The 21,155-nt window shown below is 38.7% G+C and overlaps 1 protein-coding gene and 1 long non-coding RNA gene across 2 annotated transcripts in view; both read right to left on the bottom strand.

Moving 5' to 3' along the window:
* Positions 1–21,155, bottom strand: part of LOC133596529 (zinc finger matrin-type protein 4) — a 241,779-nt gene that overhangs the window by 98,554 nt on the left and 122,070 nt on the right. The gene's annotated exons all lie outside the window — the stretch shown is intronic.
* On the bottom strand, positions 5,184–12,517 carry LOC133596700 (uncharacterized). Its single transcript, XR_009814635.2, has 3 exons — positions 8,033–12,517; positions 7,845–7,927; positions 5,184–5,867 (listed from the first exon to the last, which is right to left on the bottom strand). It is a non-coding gene; the product is annotated as an uncharacterized lncRNA (long non-coding RNA).

Genomic DNA, 21,155 nt, shown 5'->3' with positions numbered 1-21,155 from the left:
TGCACCTGCCCTCGGTTTATTGGGTAGCGTCCTCACCTGTTTTCAGTTGATGATTAGTAATCCCACCTGTCTCGTTAGTTAAACACGCCTACAGTCGTGGTCAAAAGTTTACATACACTTGTAAAGAACATAATGTCATGGCTGTCTTGAGTTTCCAATCATTTCTACAACTCTTATTTTTTGTGATGGAGTGATTGGAGCACATACTTGTTGGTCACAAAAAAAATTCAAGAAGTTTGGTTCTTTTATGAATTTCTGACATCACATGGACAAAGATAAGACCTTCTGGAGGAAAGTTATATGGTCAGATGAAACAAAAATTGAGCTGTTTGGTCACAATACCCAGCAATATGTTTGGAGGAGAAAAGGTGAGGCCTTTAATCCCAGGAACACCACACCTACCGTCGAGCATGGTGGTGGTAGTATTATGCTGTGCGCCTGTTTTGCTGTCAATGGAACTGGTGCTTTACAGAGAGTAAATGGGACAATGAAAAAGGAGGATTACCTCCAAATTCTTCAGGACAACCTAAAATCATCAGTTGGGCGCAGTTGGGTGTTCCAACAGGACAATGACCCCAAACACACGTCAAAAGTCGTAAACATTAGGCTAGAATCAAGGTTTTAGAATGTCTTTTCCAAAGTCCTGACTTAAATGTGTGGACAATGCTGAAGAAACAAGTCCATCTCAGAAAACCAACACATTTAGCTGAACTGCACCAATTTTGTCAAGAGGAGTGGTCGAAAATTCAACCAGAAGCTTGTGGATGGCTACCAAAAGCGCCTTATTGCAGTGAAACTTGCCAAGGGACATTTAACCAAATATTAACATTGCTGTATGTATACTTTTGACCCAGCAGATTTGGTCACATTTTCAGTAGACCCATAATAAATTCATAAAAGAACCAAACTTCATGAATGTTTTTTTTGTGACCAACAAGTATGTGCTCCAATCACTCTATCACAAAAAAAATAAGAGTTGTAGAAATGATTGGAAACTCAAGACAGCCATGAAATTGTGTTATTTAGAAGTGTATGTAAACTTTTGACCACGACTGTATATATTCTTTGGTCACCTAGCATTCGTTGCTGGGTCAATGCTCGCTCTGCGCAATGTTTACGGTTGTTACCACGCTTGAGTGTTTTTCCGTCCTCCATGACTTCCTTGCTGTTCGCCCCTTGACGACTGTTTGTTTTTTTTGGCTCCACGCTTTGCTGGTGAAGTGAATTAATTAACTCATATTATGCTCTACATATGGTGAATGTTTGTATTCACCTTGGAGAAAGCGAACCACCAGGTTTAAGTAAATAATGGTTGAGCCCGTAATAGATTAAGGAGCCTTAGTTGGACATTCGTATGTGGACTGGGTTAACTCTTTCACGAGAAGAGGCAATACATTCAGACTTCGGAGTGCAAAAGTGATAGCTCTATCCTGGAGGAGAGACTCCATGTTTATTTTAAACATCAACCTGTTGTCTTCCCAGTCACTTACACACAAACTTTTCTTTACATGGTCAGGTTGTACTCTCCTGAATTAAATAGACAGAGAAAGAAGGAATATAAGACTGTGGTCCGCCTTATTTTTTTTTTTTACTTGATCTCCTCCAGGTACTGCAGTCCTGTATAATGATGCTCGCTTGTAGTAAAGCAAGTGTTTGTTCAGCAAAGCGTCTCCGACTTCTCGTTTGATCCAGCCACACTGCCGTGTTGCCCTTCTGCCCAGGAGGGGGTGACAAGACCAGAAATACACATTACTGGTGTCTGAGTTTGTGTATTTTTGTCCTGCCTTGAAGAATTAAAAAAGATTCCTACCTGTGCGCTGCTGCATCAGTGGGAACACAACCATCACAACAATGGTACCGGACGTAATATGCAGTACATTATTGTTACATTACTCCATAGAACTATTCTAGTTGTTTGTACTACATTCCATTTTATTGTTTTTCATGCAATATTTATTATCTCGAAGGTAGCTTTTTATTTTAAGAGGAATGTTGCCTGTTATTTTGGGGGGGTCAGGTATGGAGGTTAATTTGTGTCTTTATTACGAAAGTTTTTTATTGACACGGAATGTTTTGCGTTTAAATTTTGTGAACTTAATTTTTGTACACCAAATTATGTTGACCATTTCATTGAAAATACATTCAGTGTAAAAAAAATCAGTGTTTAAAACGTCAAACTGCAAGACTCACCCTCCGGTAAATTAAAACTGTAGAAATCGATCCTGTCTCAGAACGAGCCGATGTTTCAGTTGATGATTAGTGATTCCACCTGTCTCGTTAGTTAATCACTCCCCATATATATTCTTTGGTCACCCAGCCTTTGTTGCTGGGTCAGTGCGGGGGTTTGAAGTCTTGCAGAACAGCTTCAAAAAAACCCAGTTAAATGCGCTATCTTGGCATAATACGACATGATTAACATTTCAATTCGGCCCGCTGGATATTTTAAAACTATAGAAATGATTCCGATGGTTAGAATTTTCACTTTTGCGTGACATACGAAGCTCTGGGAACAAAACAAGTGGGCGGGGCTTGTTTACAGAGCAAAAAAGCCTGATGGCGAGTGTCGAATTCTCGTGATATTGTATCAAATTTGCGTTGATGTTTTGCTGTGTTTGTCGCATCGTTGTTGCTCTTTCTTGATTATAAAATATGTTGATCAAGGAAATGGTCTGCAAAGAGCGCAACGTATATTGTCAATATGCAGTGTTTTATTGTTAATAATATATACTGAAAATCCCACATTCTATATTTGTATGTACTTTCTGTCATATAATTCAGTAAAAATAACTAAAGTGCCTTCCATTTTTGAGATGGTCTTTTTAGTTTTTTACTGAAGACGACACTTGACTGTACATGAAAATACATAATGTGGGATTTACAATATAAACTATGAACAATAAAACACTGAATATTTAAAATATAGGAAAGTTGCTCCTCTACTGCAGACCACCTTCTTGATCGACATCTTTTACAGCAGTGTTTTTCAACCACTGTGTCGTGACTGTATCTCACGGCACACTAGTGTGCCGCGAGATATAGTCTGGTGTGCCGTGGGAGATTATCTAATTTCACCTATTTGGGTTAAAAATATTTTTTGCAAACCAGTAATTATAGTCTGCAAATACAATGTGTTGTTGTTGAGTGTCGGTGCTCTCTCGAGATCGGCAGAGTAACCGTGTTATACTCTTCCATATCAGTAGGTGGCAGCCGTTAGCTAATTGCTTTGTAGATGTCGGAAACAGCGGGAGGCAGGGTGCAGGTAAAAAGGTATCTAATGCTTAAACCAAAAATAAACAAAAGGTGAGTGCCCCTAAGAAAAGGCATTGAAGCTTAGGGAAGGCTATGCAGAACGAAACTAAAACTGCTGGCTGCAAAGTGAACAAAACCAGAATGCTGGACGACAGCAAAGACTTACTGTGGAGCAAAGATGGCGTCCAAAATCAACAATGTCCCCATAAAGAAGGATATAAACAACTAAAATATTCTTGATTGCTAAAACAAAGTAGATGCGGGAAATATCGCTCAAAGGAAGACATGAAACTGCGACAGGAAAATAGCAAAAAAAAGAGAAAAAGCCATTAAAATGGGAGCGCAAGACAAGAACTAAAACACTACACACAGGAAAACAGCAAAAAACTCCAAATAAGTCAAGGGGTGATGTGACAGGTGGTGACAGTACACCTACTTTGAGACAAGACCTATACTGATGCATGCTTGGTTATGGTTTAAAGTCATATCCAACAATTGCGACAACGACTTTTTACTGTCAACTGAGTTTTGTTTTTTAATTATGTCTGCTGGTGGTGTGCCTCCGCATTTTTTCAACGCAAAAAATGTGCCTTGGCTCAAAAAAGGTTGAAAAACACTGTTTTACAGTATAATTCAGCAAGAGCAACAACAATGCAACAAATACGTTGAAAAATAAAGGCAAAACGGATTAAAAACATCGACTTATTGGATATAATATCACTGTTTCTATGGTCACCGTAGTGTGTTGTTCATCTATTAACATACTTGCCAACCTTGAGACCTCCGATTTCGGGAGGTGGGGGGTGGTTGGGGGCGTGGTTAAGAGGGGAGGAGTATATTTACAGCTAGAATTCACCAAGTCAAGTATTTCATATATATATATAAGAAATACTTGACTTTCAGTGAATTATAGCTATATATATATATATATATATATATATATATATATATATATATATATATATATATATAAATAAATAAGAGAAATACTTGAATTTCAGTGTTCATTTATTTACACATATACACAGTTAAGGGTTGAATTGTCCATCCTTGTTTTATTCTCTGTCACTATTTTTCTAACCATGCTGAACACCCTCTCTGATGATGCATTCTGCTTCGTCTCCTTGATGTGTGCGCAGTTGTGCACTGCACTCTCTAAAAGCCGTAGATGTTATTGTCACATATGCATGCACAGCAGATGGCAGTATTGTCCTGTTTAAGAGTGTCACAATATTACTGTTTACGGCAGACGAACTGCTTTACGGTAGACGAAAACGTGACTGCTGTTGTTGTGTGTTGTTGCCGCGCTAGGAGGACGCTAATGAAACTGCCTAACAATAAACCCACATAAGAAACTAAGAACTCGCCCTCGATCATTCTACTGTTATAACGTGATTGGGCAGGCATGCTGTTTATATTGTGGGAAAGCGGACATGAAAACAGGCTGTCGACACGTCACTCAGGTCCGCCTGAATTTCGGGAGATTTTCGGGAGAAAATTTGTCCCGGGAGGTTTTCGGGAGAGGCGCTGAATTTCGGGAGTCTCCCGGAAAATTCGGGAGGGTTGGCAAGTATGTCTATTAATGACCAAACCTTGCAATAGTATGTGCCTGCAGAACCGTAGGCTGCACGTACAGAGCCTTTAGTGTTTTGACAGTGCCACCTACTGGTTGACTGTGAAATTGCAATTGCACACTAGCACTCCACATAGCAAAATCCAAATAAAATATCAAGATGTAATTGCTTGCAACGCTTCGAACACTTTCTTTTAAAAAGCCTTTGTACTAGTAATAATAATAATGAGAGATTGTATTTGTAAAAAGCACTTTACATTGAGCAAACAACCTCAAAGTGCTACAGTGTATTAAAAAAATAAAAAAATAAAAAGATAATAAAAAAATAAAAACTAGAACAGCTTCATAGCTAGAACTAGTATGCATATATCTAAAAAAAAAAAAAAAGGCTTTTTTAAAAAGAAGAGTTTTTAAGCCTTTTTTAAAAGCATCCACAGTCTGTGGTGCCCTCAGGTGGTCAGGGAGAGCGTTCCACAGACTGGGAGCGGCGGAGCAGAAAGCCCGGTCTCCCATTGTTTGTAGCTTTGTCCTCTGAGGTTGGAGGAGGTTAGCCTGTCCGGAGCGGAGGTGTCGGGTGGAGGATTTGGGGGTGAGTAGTTCTTTGAGGTAGAGGGAGGCATTTCCATGGAGGCACTGGTGGGTTAGTAGGGAGACTTTGTATTCAATCCTGAGTGGAACAGGAAGCCAGTGAAGGGATTTTAGAATTGGTGTGATATGGTCGTATTTCCGCACTCTTATCAGGATCCTAGCAGCACCATTCTGTATGTATTGCAGCTTCTGGATGTTCTTGCTGGGGATCCCGACAAGAAGTGCGTTGCAGTAGTCTACTAAATAGCCAACAATTAAATGAAATTATTTTATATGCTCTATTGCATGGGGTTATATTGACAAACCAGCCTTAAATAGCCTCCAATGAAATAGATTAAATGAAATGGTTTTAAATGTTTTATTGCACAAGCTAAACTTTCCACAAAACAGACTTTATGGCAGTGCTCCTTCCTTCCTCAACTGCCTTTCCAGCCTCCCGCAGAACTCGTCCACTTCACTGAAAACAGACAATATGATAACTAGTGGGATATAGTTTATTTATTTATTTACAGGCAATTCTATGTGACATTATTGTTTCTTTTGTTAGTATCAGACTTCCTTCTGCAAAAAGGTAATCCCTAGAAGCGTACAGTTTATGGATAGGGACCCACAGTTAAAATGTACAAACCCCGTTTCCATATGAGTTGGAAAATTGTGTTGGATGTAAATATAAACGGAATACAATGATTTGCAAATCCTTTTCAACCCATATTCAGTTGAATATAATATATAATTCACTTCACTTCAATATGCTACAAAGACAAGATATTTGATGTTCAAACTGATAAACATTTTTTTTTTTTTTGCAGATAATCATTAACTTTAGAATTTGATGCCAGCAACACGTGACAAAGAAGTTGGGAAAGGTGGCAATAAATACTGATAAAGTTGAGGAATGCTCATCAAACACTTATTTGGAACATCCCACGGGTGAACAGGCAAATTGGGAACAGGTGGGTGCCATGATTGGGTATAAAAGCAGATTCCATGAAATGCTCAGTCATTCACAAACAAGGATGGGGCGAGGGTCACCACTTTTTTCAACAAATGCGTGAGCAAATTGTTGAACAGTTTAAGAAAAACCTTTCTCAACCAGCTATTGCAAGGAATTTAGGGATTTCACCATCTACGGTCCGTAATATCATCAAAGGGTTCAGAGAATCTGGAGAAATCACTGCACGTAAGCAGCTAAGCCCATGACCTTTGATCCCTCAGGCTGTACTGCATCAACAAGCGACATCAGTGTGTAAAGGATATCACCACATGGGCTCAGGAACACTTCATCAACCCACTGCCAGTAACTAAAGTTGGTCGCTACATCTGTAAGTGCAAGTTAAAACTCTCCTATGCAAGGCGAAAACCGTTTATCAACAACACCCAGAAACGCCGTCGGCTTCGCTGGGCCTGAGCTTATCTAAGATGGACTGATGCAAAGTGGAGAAGTATTCTGTGGTCTGACGAGTCCACATTTCAAATTGTTTTTGGAAACTGTGGACGTCGTGTCCTCCGAACCAAAGAAGAAAAGAACCATCCGGATTGTTATAGGCGCAAAGTTGAAAAGCCAGCATCTGTAATGCTATGGGGGTGTATTAGTGCCCAAGACATGGGTAACTTACACATCTGTGAAGGCGCCAATAATGCTGAAAGGTACATACAGGTTTTGGAGCAACATATGTTGCCATCCAAGCAACGTTACCATGGACGCCCCTGCTTATTTCAGCAAGACAATGCCAAGCCACGTGTTACATCAACGTGGCTTCATAGTAAAAGAGTGCGGGTACTAGACTGGCCTGCCTGTAGTCCAGACCTGTCTCCCATTGAAAATGTGTGGCGCATTATGAAGCCTAAAATACCACAACGGAGACCCCCGGACTGTTGAACAACTTAAGCTGTACATCAAGCAAGAATGGGAAAGAATTCCACCTGAGAAGCTTAAAAAATGTGTCTCCTCAGTTCCCAAACGTTTACTGAGTATTGTTAAAAGGAAAGGCCATGTAACACAGTGGTGAACATGCCCTTTGCCAACTACTTTGGCACGTGTTGCAGCCATGAAATTCTAAGTTTATTATTTGCAAAAAAAAAAAAAAGTTTATGAGTTTGAACTTTAAATATGTTGTCTTTGTAGTGCATTCAATTGAATATGGGTTGAAAAGGATTTGCAAATCATTGTATTCCGTTTATATTTATATCTAACACAATTTCCCAACTCATATGGGAACGGGGTTTGTACATCATCATATAATATATAGAATACAGTACAATACAATTCATTTCAAAATCTACCCACCCAATACCCATTTACAATTCCATACCAACATGTTGACATTTATAAAGAAAGAATCTTTAAATCCACTAAATCAGTCTCAATATCCTATTATTCAAATGTAATTAAAAGTTGCATGTTAAATATTTGCGAGAATCTTTTCATACATACCATCAGTGTTCCTACTTTCCTTCTCTTGCCTTTGATGGACAACAGGAAATGCCATTCACTGCAGAAATGCAATATAAAAAGACCTAAAGAGAATTTAAAGCAATGAAATTTTAATCAATACAAAAACAATTAACACACCATTTATTTGGGCTTTGACAATTCTGTAGCATGCATACGGTTATGCTCACCTCTGGGAAAATAACTTCACAGATTAATTTCACATCCTCAGTGTATATTGCACTGTTGATGGAGTTGTGGTGAGGAGTGACTTCAGATGGGTGAAGAGGGTCTTCTGTTCTTCTTCTCTGTCTAGGTCAGGGGTAGGCAACCCAGAATATTTAAAGAGCCATATTGGACCGAAAATACAAAACAAAAACCTGTCTGGAGCCGCAAAAAATTAAAAGCCTTATGTAAGTATTATAATGAAGGCAACACATGATGTAAGTGTCTATATTTGTCATGTCTGTGTGATCATGTTTTTGTTTTGGTCATGTTCGGTTTTGTTTTTGGACTTTTTTGCACTTTTGTTTTGTCACCATAGCAACCATTAGTTTTCACCTGTCACGTCACGCACCTGTTTCACATTTTGAGTCACGCACCTGTTTTCGTTAATCATGTCTATAGTATTTAAGTTAATTGTTTTCAGTTTGTCGTTCTGACGACATCCCTGCATTTATGCTTCTACACACTCGCCACACCCTTATGACCCTTGCTGCTCTTTTTTCATGCCGGTTCCATGCCAAGTAAGTCTTTGTTTATTAAGCCACAGTTAGTGTTTTTTGTTGTTCATAGTTTCTGCCTTTGTGCAAGTATTTGTTTTCATAGCCAAGTCGTTTTCTCCGCCACTGTGCGCGCTTTTCGTTTGTACTTTTTTTAAATATATTAAATAAATAATGTACTCATATTCCCGTCTCGCCCGAGCCAACTTTCCGTTGCATCCCGGAAAAGCAAACACCCAGGACCAAGTCATGAGAATATTAGCCTACTATCAAAGGCTGACGCAACTCTTCGTTGACAGAAATGTTGTATTTTAATTTTCATTCTACACATTTTTGCAACTCGTCTGCAAATCCTTAGTAAAATGGAGGCTTCTCACAGGATGAGATAACTTCTGGAAATGACTGGTTTAGAATGGCCAAAGGTATACTGTCATGATCCGTGGTCCGGATCATGTTTTGTTATGTTCTGTTAGTTTTGGACTCCATAGTTCCTGTTTTTGTGCACCCTTGTTTGTTTTAGTTACCATGGTTACTTATTATTTCCACCTGTCTCTGATTAGTGTTCACCCGCTCACTTGCTTCCCGAGCACTAATCAGAGGCATTGTTTAAGCCTGCCTTTGCCAGTCAGTAGGCCTGGCGTTATTATTTGCTTCATGCAACCTGTCTACGTAAATTGTTTGTTTAATGCCAAAGTTACGTGATTATTCATTGTCCATAGTCCATGCTAAGTGTTAGCTTTAGCTTCAAGTGCGATCAGGCACGTTGTTCGGTCGGCTCGTTTTCTGTTTTTTGTACCTCTTTGAGTTTTGATAATTAAATCATGTTCCTACCTGCACGCCATGTCCGGAGTGGTCCGCTTGCATTTCGGGAGAACTGACCCCGCAGTAAGCTGCGAAAACCCCGTTGTGACATATACAGTAGATGTGTGTGTCCAACATACTTGCCAACCCTCGCGATTTTTCCGGGAGACTCCCGAATTACAGTGCCCCTCCCGAAAATCTCCCGGAGCAACCATTCTCCCGAATTTCTCCCGATTTTCACCCGGACAACAATATTGAGGGCGTGCCGTGATGACACTGCCTTTAGCGTCCTCTACAACCTGTCGACGCGTCCGCTTCTACACCATACAAACGGCGTGCCGGCCCAGTCACATGTTGTATGTGGCTTTTGTAAGTGACTGCAAGACATACTTGATCAACAGCCATACAGGCCACACTGACGGTGGGCGTATAAACAACTTTAACACTGTTACAAATATGCGCCACACTGTGAACCCACACCAAACAAGAATGACGAACGCATTTCGGGAGAACATCCGCACCGTAACACAACAACAGAAATGCAACAGAACAAATACCCAGAATACCTTGCATCCCTAACTCTTCCGGGACGCTACAATATACACCCCCGCTACCACCAACCCCCCACCCAATCTCCCGAATTCGGAGGTCTCAAGGTTGGCAAGTATGGTGTCCAAGTTTAAGGAAATCTTCTAATGGATTTGTTGCAATCTTTGCAAGCTGGGTAATGTTTGCTGTGGTCTGGAACAACATGGCACACAATTGACTATCAGAAATGCAGCCAATATTACATACAGATAATGTGTCATGAGACATGCACATCTAAATTAAATACACAGAGGACATAAGTAAAGGAAATTAAATGAGCTCAAATATACCTACAAACGAGGCATAATGATGCAATATGTACATACAGCTAGCCTAAATAGCATGTTAACATCAATTTTGCTAATATGCCTGATTAGCACTCCAGCAAATCAATAAAATCAACAAAGCTCACCTTTGTGCATAGCATAAAACGTTTGGTGAACAAAATGAGACAAAGAAGGAGTGGCATAAATCACGTATTTCTGTGGCAGCGTCGGAAAAAGTTGTACATGTAAACAAACTATGGTGAGTTAAAGGATCAGTGGGACAAAATGGCACTCGCCAAATGTTCGCATCAGTGAAGCATGTTTAATATAAACAGTGGGATTTCGATCAATTAGGAAGATTTGTGTCATGTTTGTCCTCCTACGGAAAATATATTAAAACAAAAAAAATATATATTTTTTTAATCTTTTTCCATTTTCACACATCTCTGAAAGAGGTCCAGGGAGCCACTCGGGCTCGAGAGCCGCGGGTTGCTGACCCCCGGTCTAGTTAAACAGGGACCTGCTTCATCGCTGCCCACTTGGATGGCTTTGCACCGAGTATACTCTGAGAAAAAGGCTTGGGAAATTAACGATTTAGTGTGGCAAGAGCTCCCTAAAATACTGACTATAAATGGCAGCTGAATTAAATACATGCATATTTTAACACTAGAAAAAAAGCTTGTTAGTTTGGTGGTGTGTGTAATACTATTTCTGAGAATAATCCTAACAAAGGGTTGTTGTGGCAGAGTGCCATTTTAATCACTTAGCAGTGGTGATGAGAAAATGTAAACAATTTGAAAATTACCATCAAATGCTGCTCCGCTCCTTGTGAATGCACATTGAAGTCCCACAGTGCCTTTTTTTTTTCTTTTTTTTTTAGCCTCACTGACTGCTTGAAGTTGGGGGTGAAGTTGAGTCGTGAGGCCACTCTGTCGAGGCACCCTGAACACAGGTGGTAGCTCTCCCTTCACCAGCCTTTTGGCCCCGGTTGGCCAAAAGGCTAACTTCTTATCATGACCTAAAACAAGCAAATCCATCCATCCATTTTCTACCGTTTTTCCCTTTTGGGGTCGCGGGGGGTGCTGGAGCCTATCTCAGCTGCATTCGTGCGGAAGGCGGGGTACACCCTGGACAGGTCGCCACCTCATCACAGAAACAAGCAAATCATTCATCCAAATTATCCATCCATCCATCCATTTTCTACCGCTTATTCCCTTCGGGGTCGCGGGGGGTGCTTGAGCCTATCTCAGCTACAATCGGGCGGAAGGCGGGGTACACCCTGGACAAGTCGCCACGTCATCACAGGGCTCATCCAAATTATGACATTTAAAAAATGTACAGGTATACATATTCCTGTTTGAAGCAGCTATACCAGTGGTTCTTAACCTTGTTTGAGGGACCGAACCTCACCAGTTTCATATGTGCATTCACCAAACCCTTCCTTAGTGAAAAATTAAACTTTTTTTTTTTTTTAATTAAAGACAAATTTATATGTTTTTTTTACTGGTGCACCAAATGAACCGTTCAAAGAACAAAACCAACACAGTGCATAAACTCACATTAAATTACACTCTTGCAAATCAGATGGAAAATTAGAGGGAACATTGTTTGGGGGTATCCATAGTACGCCGTTAGGGAGAAGTTTTTATTTACAAGATGAGTCGGGTGTGTCTTGACCTCCCCGGCGGAGGCTCCACTGAACCCCTGAGGCCGACTCACCGAACCCCTAGGGTTTGATCGAACCCAGGTTAAGAACCACTGAGCTATACATAGAGTTACAGGTCATGATTGATATTCTACCAATCAAGTCGTTTATTTTGATCCTCCTAAGCCACAATTTAAGAGTCTGTGTTTTTAGTCAGATGTTCAACTAGCTTAGCGAATCACTTGTTGATCGATCACATACAGTCATGGTCAAAAGTTTACATACACTTGTAAAGAACATAATGCCAGGAACACCATCCCTACCGTCAAGCATGGTGGTGGTAGTACTATGCTCTAGGCCTGTTTTTCTGCCAATGGAACTGGTACTTTACAGAGAGTAAATGGGACAAATTCTTCAGGACAACCTAAAATCATAACCCCGGAGGTTGGGTCTTGGGCACAGTTGGGTGTTCCAACAGGAGAATGACCCCAAAAACACGTCAAAAGTGGTAAAGGAATGGCTAAATCAGGCTAGAATTAAGGTTTTAGAATGGCCTTCCCAAAGTCCTAACTTAAATGTGTGGACAATGCTGAAGAAACAAGTCCATGTCAGAAAACCAACAAATTTAGCTGAACTGCACCAATTTTGTCAAGAGGAGTGGTCAAAAATTCAACCAGAAGCTTGTGGATGGCTACCAAAAGTGCCTTATTGCAGTGAAACTTGCCAAGGGACATGTAACCAAATATTAACATTGCTGTATGTATACTTTTGACCCAGCAGATTTGGTCACATTTTCAGTAGACCCATAATAAATTCATAAAAGAACCAAACTTCATGAATGTTTTTTTGTGACCAACAAGTATGTGCTCCAATCACTCTATCACAAAAAAATAAGAGTTGTAGAAATTATTGGAAACTCAACACAGCCATGACATTATGTTCTTTACAAGAGTATGTAAACTTTTGACCACGACTGTATAAAGTATTCATTGTTAACATAGATCTGAACATGACATACCTTTCTATTTTGAAACACTCTATTAATGCAGCTGGGATAGGCTTTAGCACCTTCGCGACCCCGAGAGGGACAATGGATGGATGGCTGGATTAAAAGAAGGCACCACCACTCCCTGATCAAAGGCATGTCCATCTGAAATCGTGTGCCAGTGGTGAGAAGAATTCATGATTGTCTTCTCAAAATGAACAGTATGTTGCCACATATAGACACCAACTGTAGGATACCACATTTATTATTTGTTTAAAATGTTCGATTAAACTTACCTCATGGAAAGCAAGCCCCTGCCTAGTCACAATGGAAAGAACATACTATAACATAGGAGATAGAAAACAAGGCAAGTTTATTGATCAATTAACATTATTGACAGATGCCAAGAAGGAAGGAAACTTAACCCTTAACATGAGCATAAAAATCCCAGTCATTCCCACGTCTGCCGTGGAAAGCCCGAAAATTAGAGATGTCCGATAATATCGGCCGATAAATGCTTTAAAATGTAATATAAGAAATTATCGGTATCGGTTTCAAAAAGTAAAATTAATGACTTTTTAAAACGCCGCTGTACGGAGCGGTACATATCTGGTAAAACACGGACGTAGGGAGCAGTACAGAGCAGTTGCGTCTCCCATTCAGCAGCCCGTCTCCCCTCTCCCCTCTCTCCTCTCCCACACACAACACAGGAGTTGACGACTGCAGCATGAGAGGTTTACTGGCGAAGCTTGACGACTTCATCAAAACGCAACGAGCGGAACATAACAACAACAAGAGTGTGTTGTTGCCGGTGCTGTAGCCTGGCTAACAAGCGAGCTCGCTCGGTGACTGACTAACGACACCATGTCTATGGTTTGGGATTATTTTAAAGTGTGTCTGACAGATACAAAACTGTATTACAATTGACCACCCGAATAAGTTTTTGTTTAAGTCGGGGTCCACGTTAATCAATTCATGGTAAAGTTACATTGTTTAATGCATCCAGCGGGGCATCACAACAAAATTAGGGATAATAATGTGTTAATTCCACGACGGTTGATATCGGAATCGGTAATTAAGAGTTGGACAATATCGGAATATCGGATATCGGCAAAAAAGCCATTATCGGACATCTCTACCGAAAATGAACCAAAATAAAAGTTCTTTGCGGCTTAATTGACACGATGGTCAAGCAGTTTGAGCGTAGCATTAAAACAAGTGAGAGTGATTGGAGAGTTTGAGCAGAAAATGTAATATTGCTGTTCGGTTCTTGGGTGTTCCAGTCCTTCAAATAGAGAGATAGGAAACAGCTTTCGTAAAGTTCCGAAAGAAGTGGTTCATAAAGTCAGGAAAAAAATTAAAGTGTGTGGAAGAAAATGGCTCTTCAAAATATCACTTTCATCATCTTGGGGAATACAATCGGACCATTGTTGTGTCTGCAGAGATCACTTTGTAAAATGTTTGTTTGAACATTTGATTTGTTTGGGAAACTTTCTGTGATGCAATCGAGTTTATTCTCTACTATAATAGTAGTGTTTGATAGCAGAACTAATCAGAATCCGAATAGTTTTTATTGCCATTGTTTGAGAACGGGTTCACAAACTAGGAATTTTTCTTGGTCCAATCGCGCAACATAAAACACATATAACACAGAATAGGTAATACAATGAGTAATAAACGTATAGAAATGACAATAGATCGCATTAGTTTGTGTTCTTTTGTAGTTGCTATGCCTAAATACTCTGTAACTACTAAGACCTGCTTGTGCAAAAAACTAACGTCATGTTAAGTCCTACTAATAAATATTGTGATTGTGGGTCCAATCCACTTTATCTATCTTGTCGATTTTCATAACAAAAACTAAAAGCTTGGTTGTTGTTGTGTAGGAGAGACAAGTGCTTTATTCGACACGGATGACCACATTATAGCGTATTTGGTGATATTTGTTAGCATCAAGAAAATATCCCTAATAGTATTAATAAACTAGATGAATAAATCTATTGTAGTCTCAACAGCATATACTGAATCTTGATATCGCGAGCAAACATTGCTGAACAACAGGGACATATACAGCTAAATAATGAGACAAAATACGAATTTCACATCATAAAAACTACAGCAGACATGAATTGTAAATGAGACTAATATTTGTAGCAGGAAATAAACTGCAAACAAACGTATCCTTTTTCTCATTAGCGTCACGATCACAGCAGTATGGCACTCGTCTTGTCAATCAAATACGTTACTTAGCGATGCACAAATCACTCCAATTTTGTATTTCATGGATTAATGTTTATATTGTGGACCCCTCAGATGTAAAGACATGATGTACCTCCAATCTATTATTCTCTAAATACCCTAAGTGTCAAGTGAAGTGCGGTAGCAGTAATGGTGATGATAAAATCGTATAAATCCTTAAAAAAATATATGTTTCTTAATAATGTAAAAATCTACTTCATCCATCCATCCATCCATCCATTTTCTACCGCTTGTCCCTCTTCATTAAACATATTTTTTTCATGATCGGTTTTAAATTTGCCTCTAAACCTTTCCAAGTAAGCTTAAATCTGCACTGATTCAGGTAAATAAACAGAAGCCTAATGGGGCTCAAACCATCGCCTGAAACCCAGAAGTGCCCAGATGTGTCTCTAGGTCACGTGATTGCAACCCACCTATAGTCAACTATTTTGCCACACAAATCATGTATTCATACTTACTGGAATATCATGCCTGGCTGTCCTCTCTGTCCAGAGACCAGGATCAATTTGCGGAGCAATTAGTCTGGAGAGAGAAATACAAACATTGATTAAAAAAAAATTGTAGCATAAAATGACTATGTGTGAATCTATAGTAGTTGCCACGCGTTAGTCTACCCTACACACATATAATTGTATTTGTGTTTAATTTAATCGTATTAAAATTATTTCGGTGTCATTAACTTAAAAACAAAATGTGCCTGCTAGCTTCCAAAAAGGGCTAAGCTAGCTTAGCCTAATTATCAAATTAGATACTATATTTGACATGCATATAAGACGGTCGTCGTAATTGTAAATGTTTTATAGTTATAGCTGTAAAATACATTTTGGACAAAAACTTTTAAATAGTTCAACAAACAAATGTGATTCACGTTCGATACTTACGTGCCGACCGCATCCATCTTCCGTAGTCAAGAACGCTAAACGTGCAGGTCCACAAGTGCTGGTCTGGACGTGCAGCCTCCACAAAATAGGTAGCGCCGTAGCAAAAAGTCACTCAAAAGTGCAGATTTTCACTATTGGAATCATTTCTATAGTTTGAAAATATCCAGCGGGCAGCATTTAAATGTTAATGATGTTGTATTATGCCAAGGTAGCCCAGTTAACTGCTTTTTTATGCTGTTTTGCAAGACCCGTGTCACGTGACTTCATACTTGATACCTAATTGGCTGTTTTTTGGGGGGGGGGTTTTATGCTCGATTGCTTTAGTCTTCATTTGCCGGATATAAGTCTTGCTTTCTGAAGCAGCAAATTTTTCTACACTGAATTTTTCAGCACTGAATTTTTTTACACTGAATTTTTATACACCAAATTTTTTTACACTGATTTTTTAACACTGATTTTTTTTTACACTGAATGCTCATACACTGAAATTTTTTTTGCACTGATTTTTTTACACTGAATTTTTAACACTATTTTTTTTACACTGAAAGTTTATACACTGACATTTTTTTGCACTGAATTTTTTACACTGAATGTTTATACACTGACTTTTTTTTGCACTGAATTTTTTTACCCTGAATTTTTTTACACTGAATTTTTTTGCACTGCATTTTTATACACTGAATTCTTATACACTGAATTTGTATACACTGAATTATTAACACTGATTTTTATACACTGATTTTTTTATATTGTATTTTTATGCACTGATTTTTTTTGCACTGCATTTTTATACACTGAATTTTAAAACACTGAATTCTTATTCACTGAATGTTTTTACACAAAATTTTTATACACTAGATTTTTAACACTGATTTTTTTACACTGAATGTTTATGCACTGACTTATTTTTGCACTGAATTTTTTTAAACTGAATTTTTTTACACTAAATTTTTAATACACTGAATTTTTATGCACTGACATTTTTTTACACAGAATTTTTATACACTGAAATTTTTTTACACATAATTTTTTAGCACTGAATTTTTATACACTGAATTTTTATACATTGAATTTTTACACACTGAATTTTTTTACACTGAATTTTCTTACACTGAATTTTTATGCACTAAATTTTTTAACACTGAATTTTTATACACTGAATTTTTTTGCACTGCATTTTTATACACGGAATTTTAAAACACTGAATTATTATACACTGAATTTTTATACACTGAATTATTAACACTGATTTTTATACGCTGATTTTTTTATACTGTATTTTTATGCACTGATTTTTTTGCACTGCATTTTTATACACTGAATTCTTATTCACTGAATTTTTTTACACAACATTTTTATACACTGAATTTTTAACACCAATTTTTTTACACTGAATGTTTATGCACTGACATTATTTTTGCACTAATTTTTTTTATATACTGAATTTTTATGCACTGAAATTGTTTTCCACTAAATTTTTCAGCACTGAATTGTTATACACTGAGGTTTTTTACACATATTTTTTTAGCACTGAATTTTTATACACTGAATTTATTTGCACTGAATTTTTATACACTGATTTTTTTTTGCACAAAATTTTTATACACGGAATTTTAAAACACATAATTTGTTTTCAATGAAATTGTCAGCATAATTCGATGTAAAAACAATTCAGTTCACAAAATTCAAACGCAAAAAATTCAGTTACATACATTCAGTTTGAAAAAAAAAAAAAGCTTTCGTAATAAACACAAAGTAACCTCCATAGTCAATTCATTTCAATGGGAGACATTAATTTCAGATACACATATTTTGAATTAAGAGCTCCGTCTGATAACCAATTAAGCTTGTAAGTTCAGGTACTGCTGTAGTTTAATGACTACTGCAATCGTGTACATAAACAAGGTTTCTTGGAAAAGTTCCAGGACTAGTGTCCCAAAAGATATATTTCAACTGCAAGGTTTTCCCTGGAGTCTTACGCACTTTCCCAGCCTTCTTTGTTTCTTTGCCATGCCTGTAAGGATTCATCCGGGATGCTTCATCGTCTTCAAAACGGATACCCTTCAATTTGGGAACAAGGCCATGTCCACACGAACACACGTAGCATCAAAAATGCATATCCGGGGTTAAAATAATCTCTGTCCACACAAGTGTAGTTTCGAAATTGTCTCTGTCTACACACAAACACACACACCAGCTGTCATGCACATTTTGTCCAATCAGAAGCCTTGAAAAACAACCACAGACGACTTGGTGGCATTGCACCTACCGGTATGTTATTAACATGTTTATTTTAATATATATACCTGCCCATTGTACAGCACTTTGGCTACCCCTGTGGTAAATTTTAAATGTGCTTTATAAATAAAGTTGATTTGATTTGATTTGATTTATATCATCATTTTGTATTGCACTTACACAGAGCCCTGAACACTTGTGGAATTATAACACATTGAATCAGCCACACGCTGATATACTACATGTGCAGTGAAGTGTCCATTATTTCTCAAATCAGCACACATGAACAAGGAAAAAAAAGGAAACCTCTTGACAAGTTAAGTGCATATAAAGCGCATGGACGTTCGTGTGCCGCTGCAAAACTCTGGTGGAATTATACCGCATTTAATCATCAATAGAGTGAAATCTTACATGTGCAATGATGCGTACGTTGTTTTTAACATTAGTACACACTAGGGCTCTACGGTATACGCCGCCCCCCGTCGTTGTCACGTCATGTCGTTGTTGGTTTTACGAGCATGTTCGGCAGCGCACAATCACGGAGTACTTACAAGCAGACAGTGTGTAGACAGGAAAGAGAGAACAGACGCATTTTGGCTTAAAAACAAATTCATTGCTATTTCATAGGAATTAATTGATTTTTATAGTTTCATTTTGAAATAAAAGCCACATTTACATATTGTTTGTTTAAAACAGAAAGTGCAATAAAACATGTTTTATTAACAGTAAATAATCGTGATTTCAATATTGATGAAAATAACCGTGATTATTATTTTGGCTGTAATCGTGCAGCCCTGTATCGACTACTGCAATTCTCTTTTCACTCTTTTCAACAAGTGAACGCTAAAGAGACTTCATGTCACATTCACGTCTGGTTGGGTTTCCTTGGTTTGTGTTCATTTCCTGTGTAGCGCTCTTATGTTTGGTTCCTTTTCCTGCTTGCGCTCGTTTCCCTTACCTGTCCCCGATTGGTAGTCAGGTACACCTGGTTGCGGTTGCCTATCAGGCAGCTATTTATGCCTGCCTCGCCCTCCAGTCAGGGCTTGATGATTGTTTCCTGTTATCCTGTTTTTAGGGACCGAGTCCCTTTGGGACAGAGGACCCTATTGAATTTCTAGCGTTGTATTATTATACCACCGCCTCTTTGAGCTGTAATTTGACCCCCTTAACATGCTTCAAAACTCACCAAATTGGACACACACATCAGGACTGGCAAAAATTGCGATCTAATCAAAAAACCAAACCCCAAAACTCAAAATTGCGCTCTAGCTCCCCCCTAGGAAGAAAACACAGACACAACTGCCTGTAACTCCCAGTAGGAATGTCGTAGAGACATGGAACAAAAACCTCTATGTAGATCTCACTTAGACCTATATTTCATGCACTGACAACCCCCAGCAAAAATCAACAGGAAGTTTGCAATTCCCCCTTCAAAACAAAAGTTGTGTAAAAACAGTCACCTTTTTTCAAACATTATCTCCTCTGAGCGCGTTTATCGTGTCGGCTTCAAATTAGCACAGGAGAGAGATTGAACCCTTCTGATTAAAAGTTGATGAAAGAGTTTTAATTACTGCTCCGGTTTGGATTTTATGAGCCCTCAAAGTTGGTCCCGTCCATCGCTTCTTGCAGCTTTAATCCTATTTGCTTTTTGACATTAAAGTCATGTTTACCTACGCCTGCCGTCTCCGCATCTTGTCTGGGTTTACTACTTCATACTTCATGTTTAGTACGGCGCCTTGTGATTTTTATCTGTGAAAAGTGCTTTATAAATAAAATGTACTTACTAAAGTGTTTCACATGGTCTATAAACAAGTATTCCACTTCTGTCAAAGTCAAAATCCTGGCTTTTTTTGTTCAACTTTCCGATTTATGTCACGCTGAGGAGTCAGTTCATCTCAGCTGACTTTGTGTGTAGTCCCTTTTCTTATTCCTCTTCACACCAGCGCTGCCACTAGTTCAGGTGTCAAGTTGCAGGAGACAAACATCACCCGGTGGTGAGAGAAGTGTGTGACACCTTAATCCATGTGTGTGTGTGTGTGTGTGTGTGTGTGTGTGTGTGTGTGTGTGTGTGTGTGTGTGTGTGTGTGTTTGTGTGTGTGTGCGTGTGACTTGTCAGCTCTGCTTAACATCATGAGCAGTGGTTGTAAAAAAAAAAAAAAAATAGTAGTCGAGGGCACCTTCACCTTCAAGGCCTTTCTTTGTCTCAGCTGTCCCTTCGTTCTCCTTCTCTCCATCATTCACTCTATCACTTTTCTATATTTGCCTCTCGTTCTCTTCTCCTCTCCCCTGTGGGCTCAGTGACTGTGTGTGTGTTGTGGAATGAAATATTTATCTGTATTGGCAGCTTTTCACCAGCTCCCCTCCCATCGCCGCCTCCCCCCGCTGTGATCGTCATCCCAGTCCCCCCCCCCCATTTCCATGTTGGCACGCGGTGATTTCTTTGTGCTGGATTAGATGGCTTTATGGAGCAAAGTTTAATGTGGCTGAACATGCATTTAATTGTTCAAGTTTATTAATAGATTATTATTGATACGTGTGTTCTTTCAAGGAGGCTCCGTTTGAGTTTGGTTGTAAATTGCAAGCCGCACACTGATGATAGCGCGTCAAAATAAATAAATACATAAAATCTAGATAAAAACAATACTAGGGTGAATAAAAAGGACATTTATTTATTGCTGATTTTTTTAAAAATCTATTATTTCAAAATGCTATTAAACTATTAAATGCTTTATTATTATGAAGTCACAATTAGGGTTGTACAGTGTCCTGGTAATAATGAGTTAAAAACGGTACTATACTGCCCCTGAAAAACATCATGACATTGCTTGTTTTATGAGCAGAGGAGCATGTTCGGCAGTGCACAATCACAGAGTACTTACAAACAGACATGGCGTGTAGACAGAAAAGGGAGAACGGATGCATTTTGGCT

Source organism: Nerophis lumbriciformis, linkage group LG02 (genome assembly GCF_033978685.3).
Source record: "Nerophis lumbriciformis linkage group LG02, RoL_Nlum_v2.1, whole genome shotgun sequence".
Lineage (NCBI taxonomy): Eukaryota > Metazoa > Chordata > Actinopteri > Syngnathiformes > Syngnathidae > Nerophis > Nerophis lumbriciformis.
This window is presented reverse-complemented; position numbering and strand designations above follow the sequence as displayed.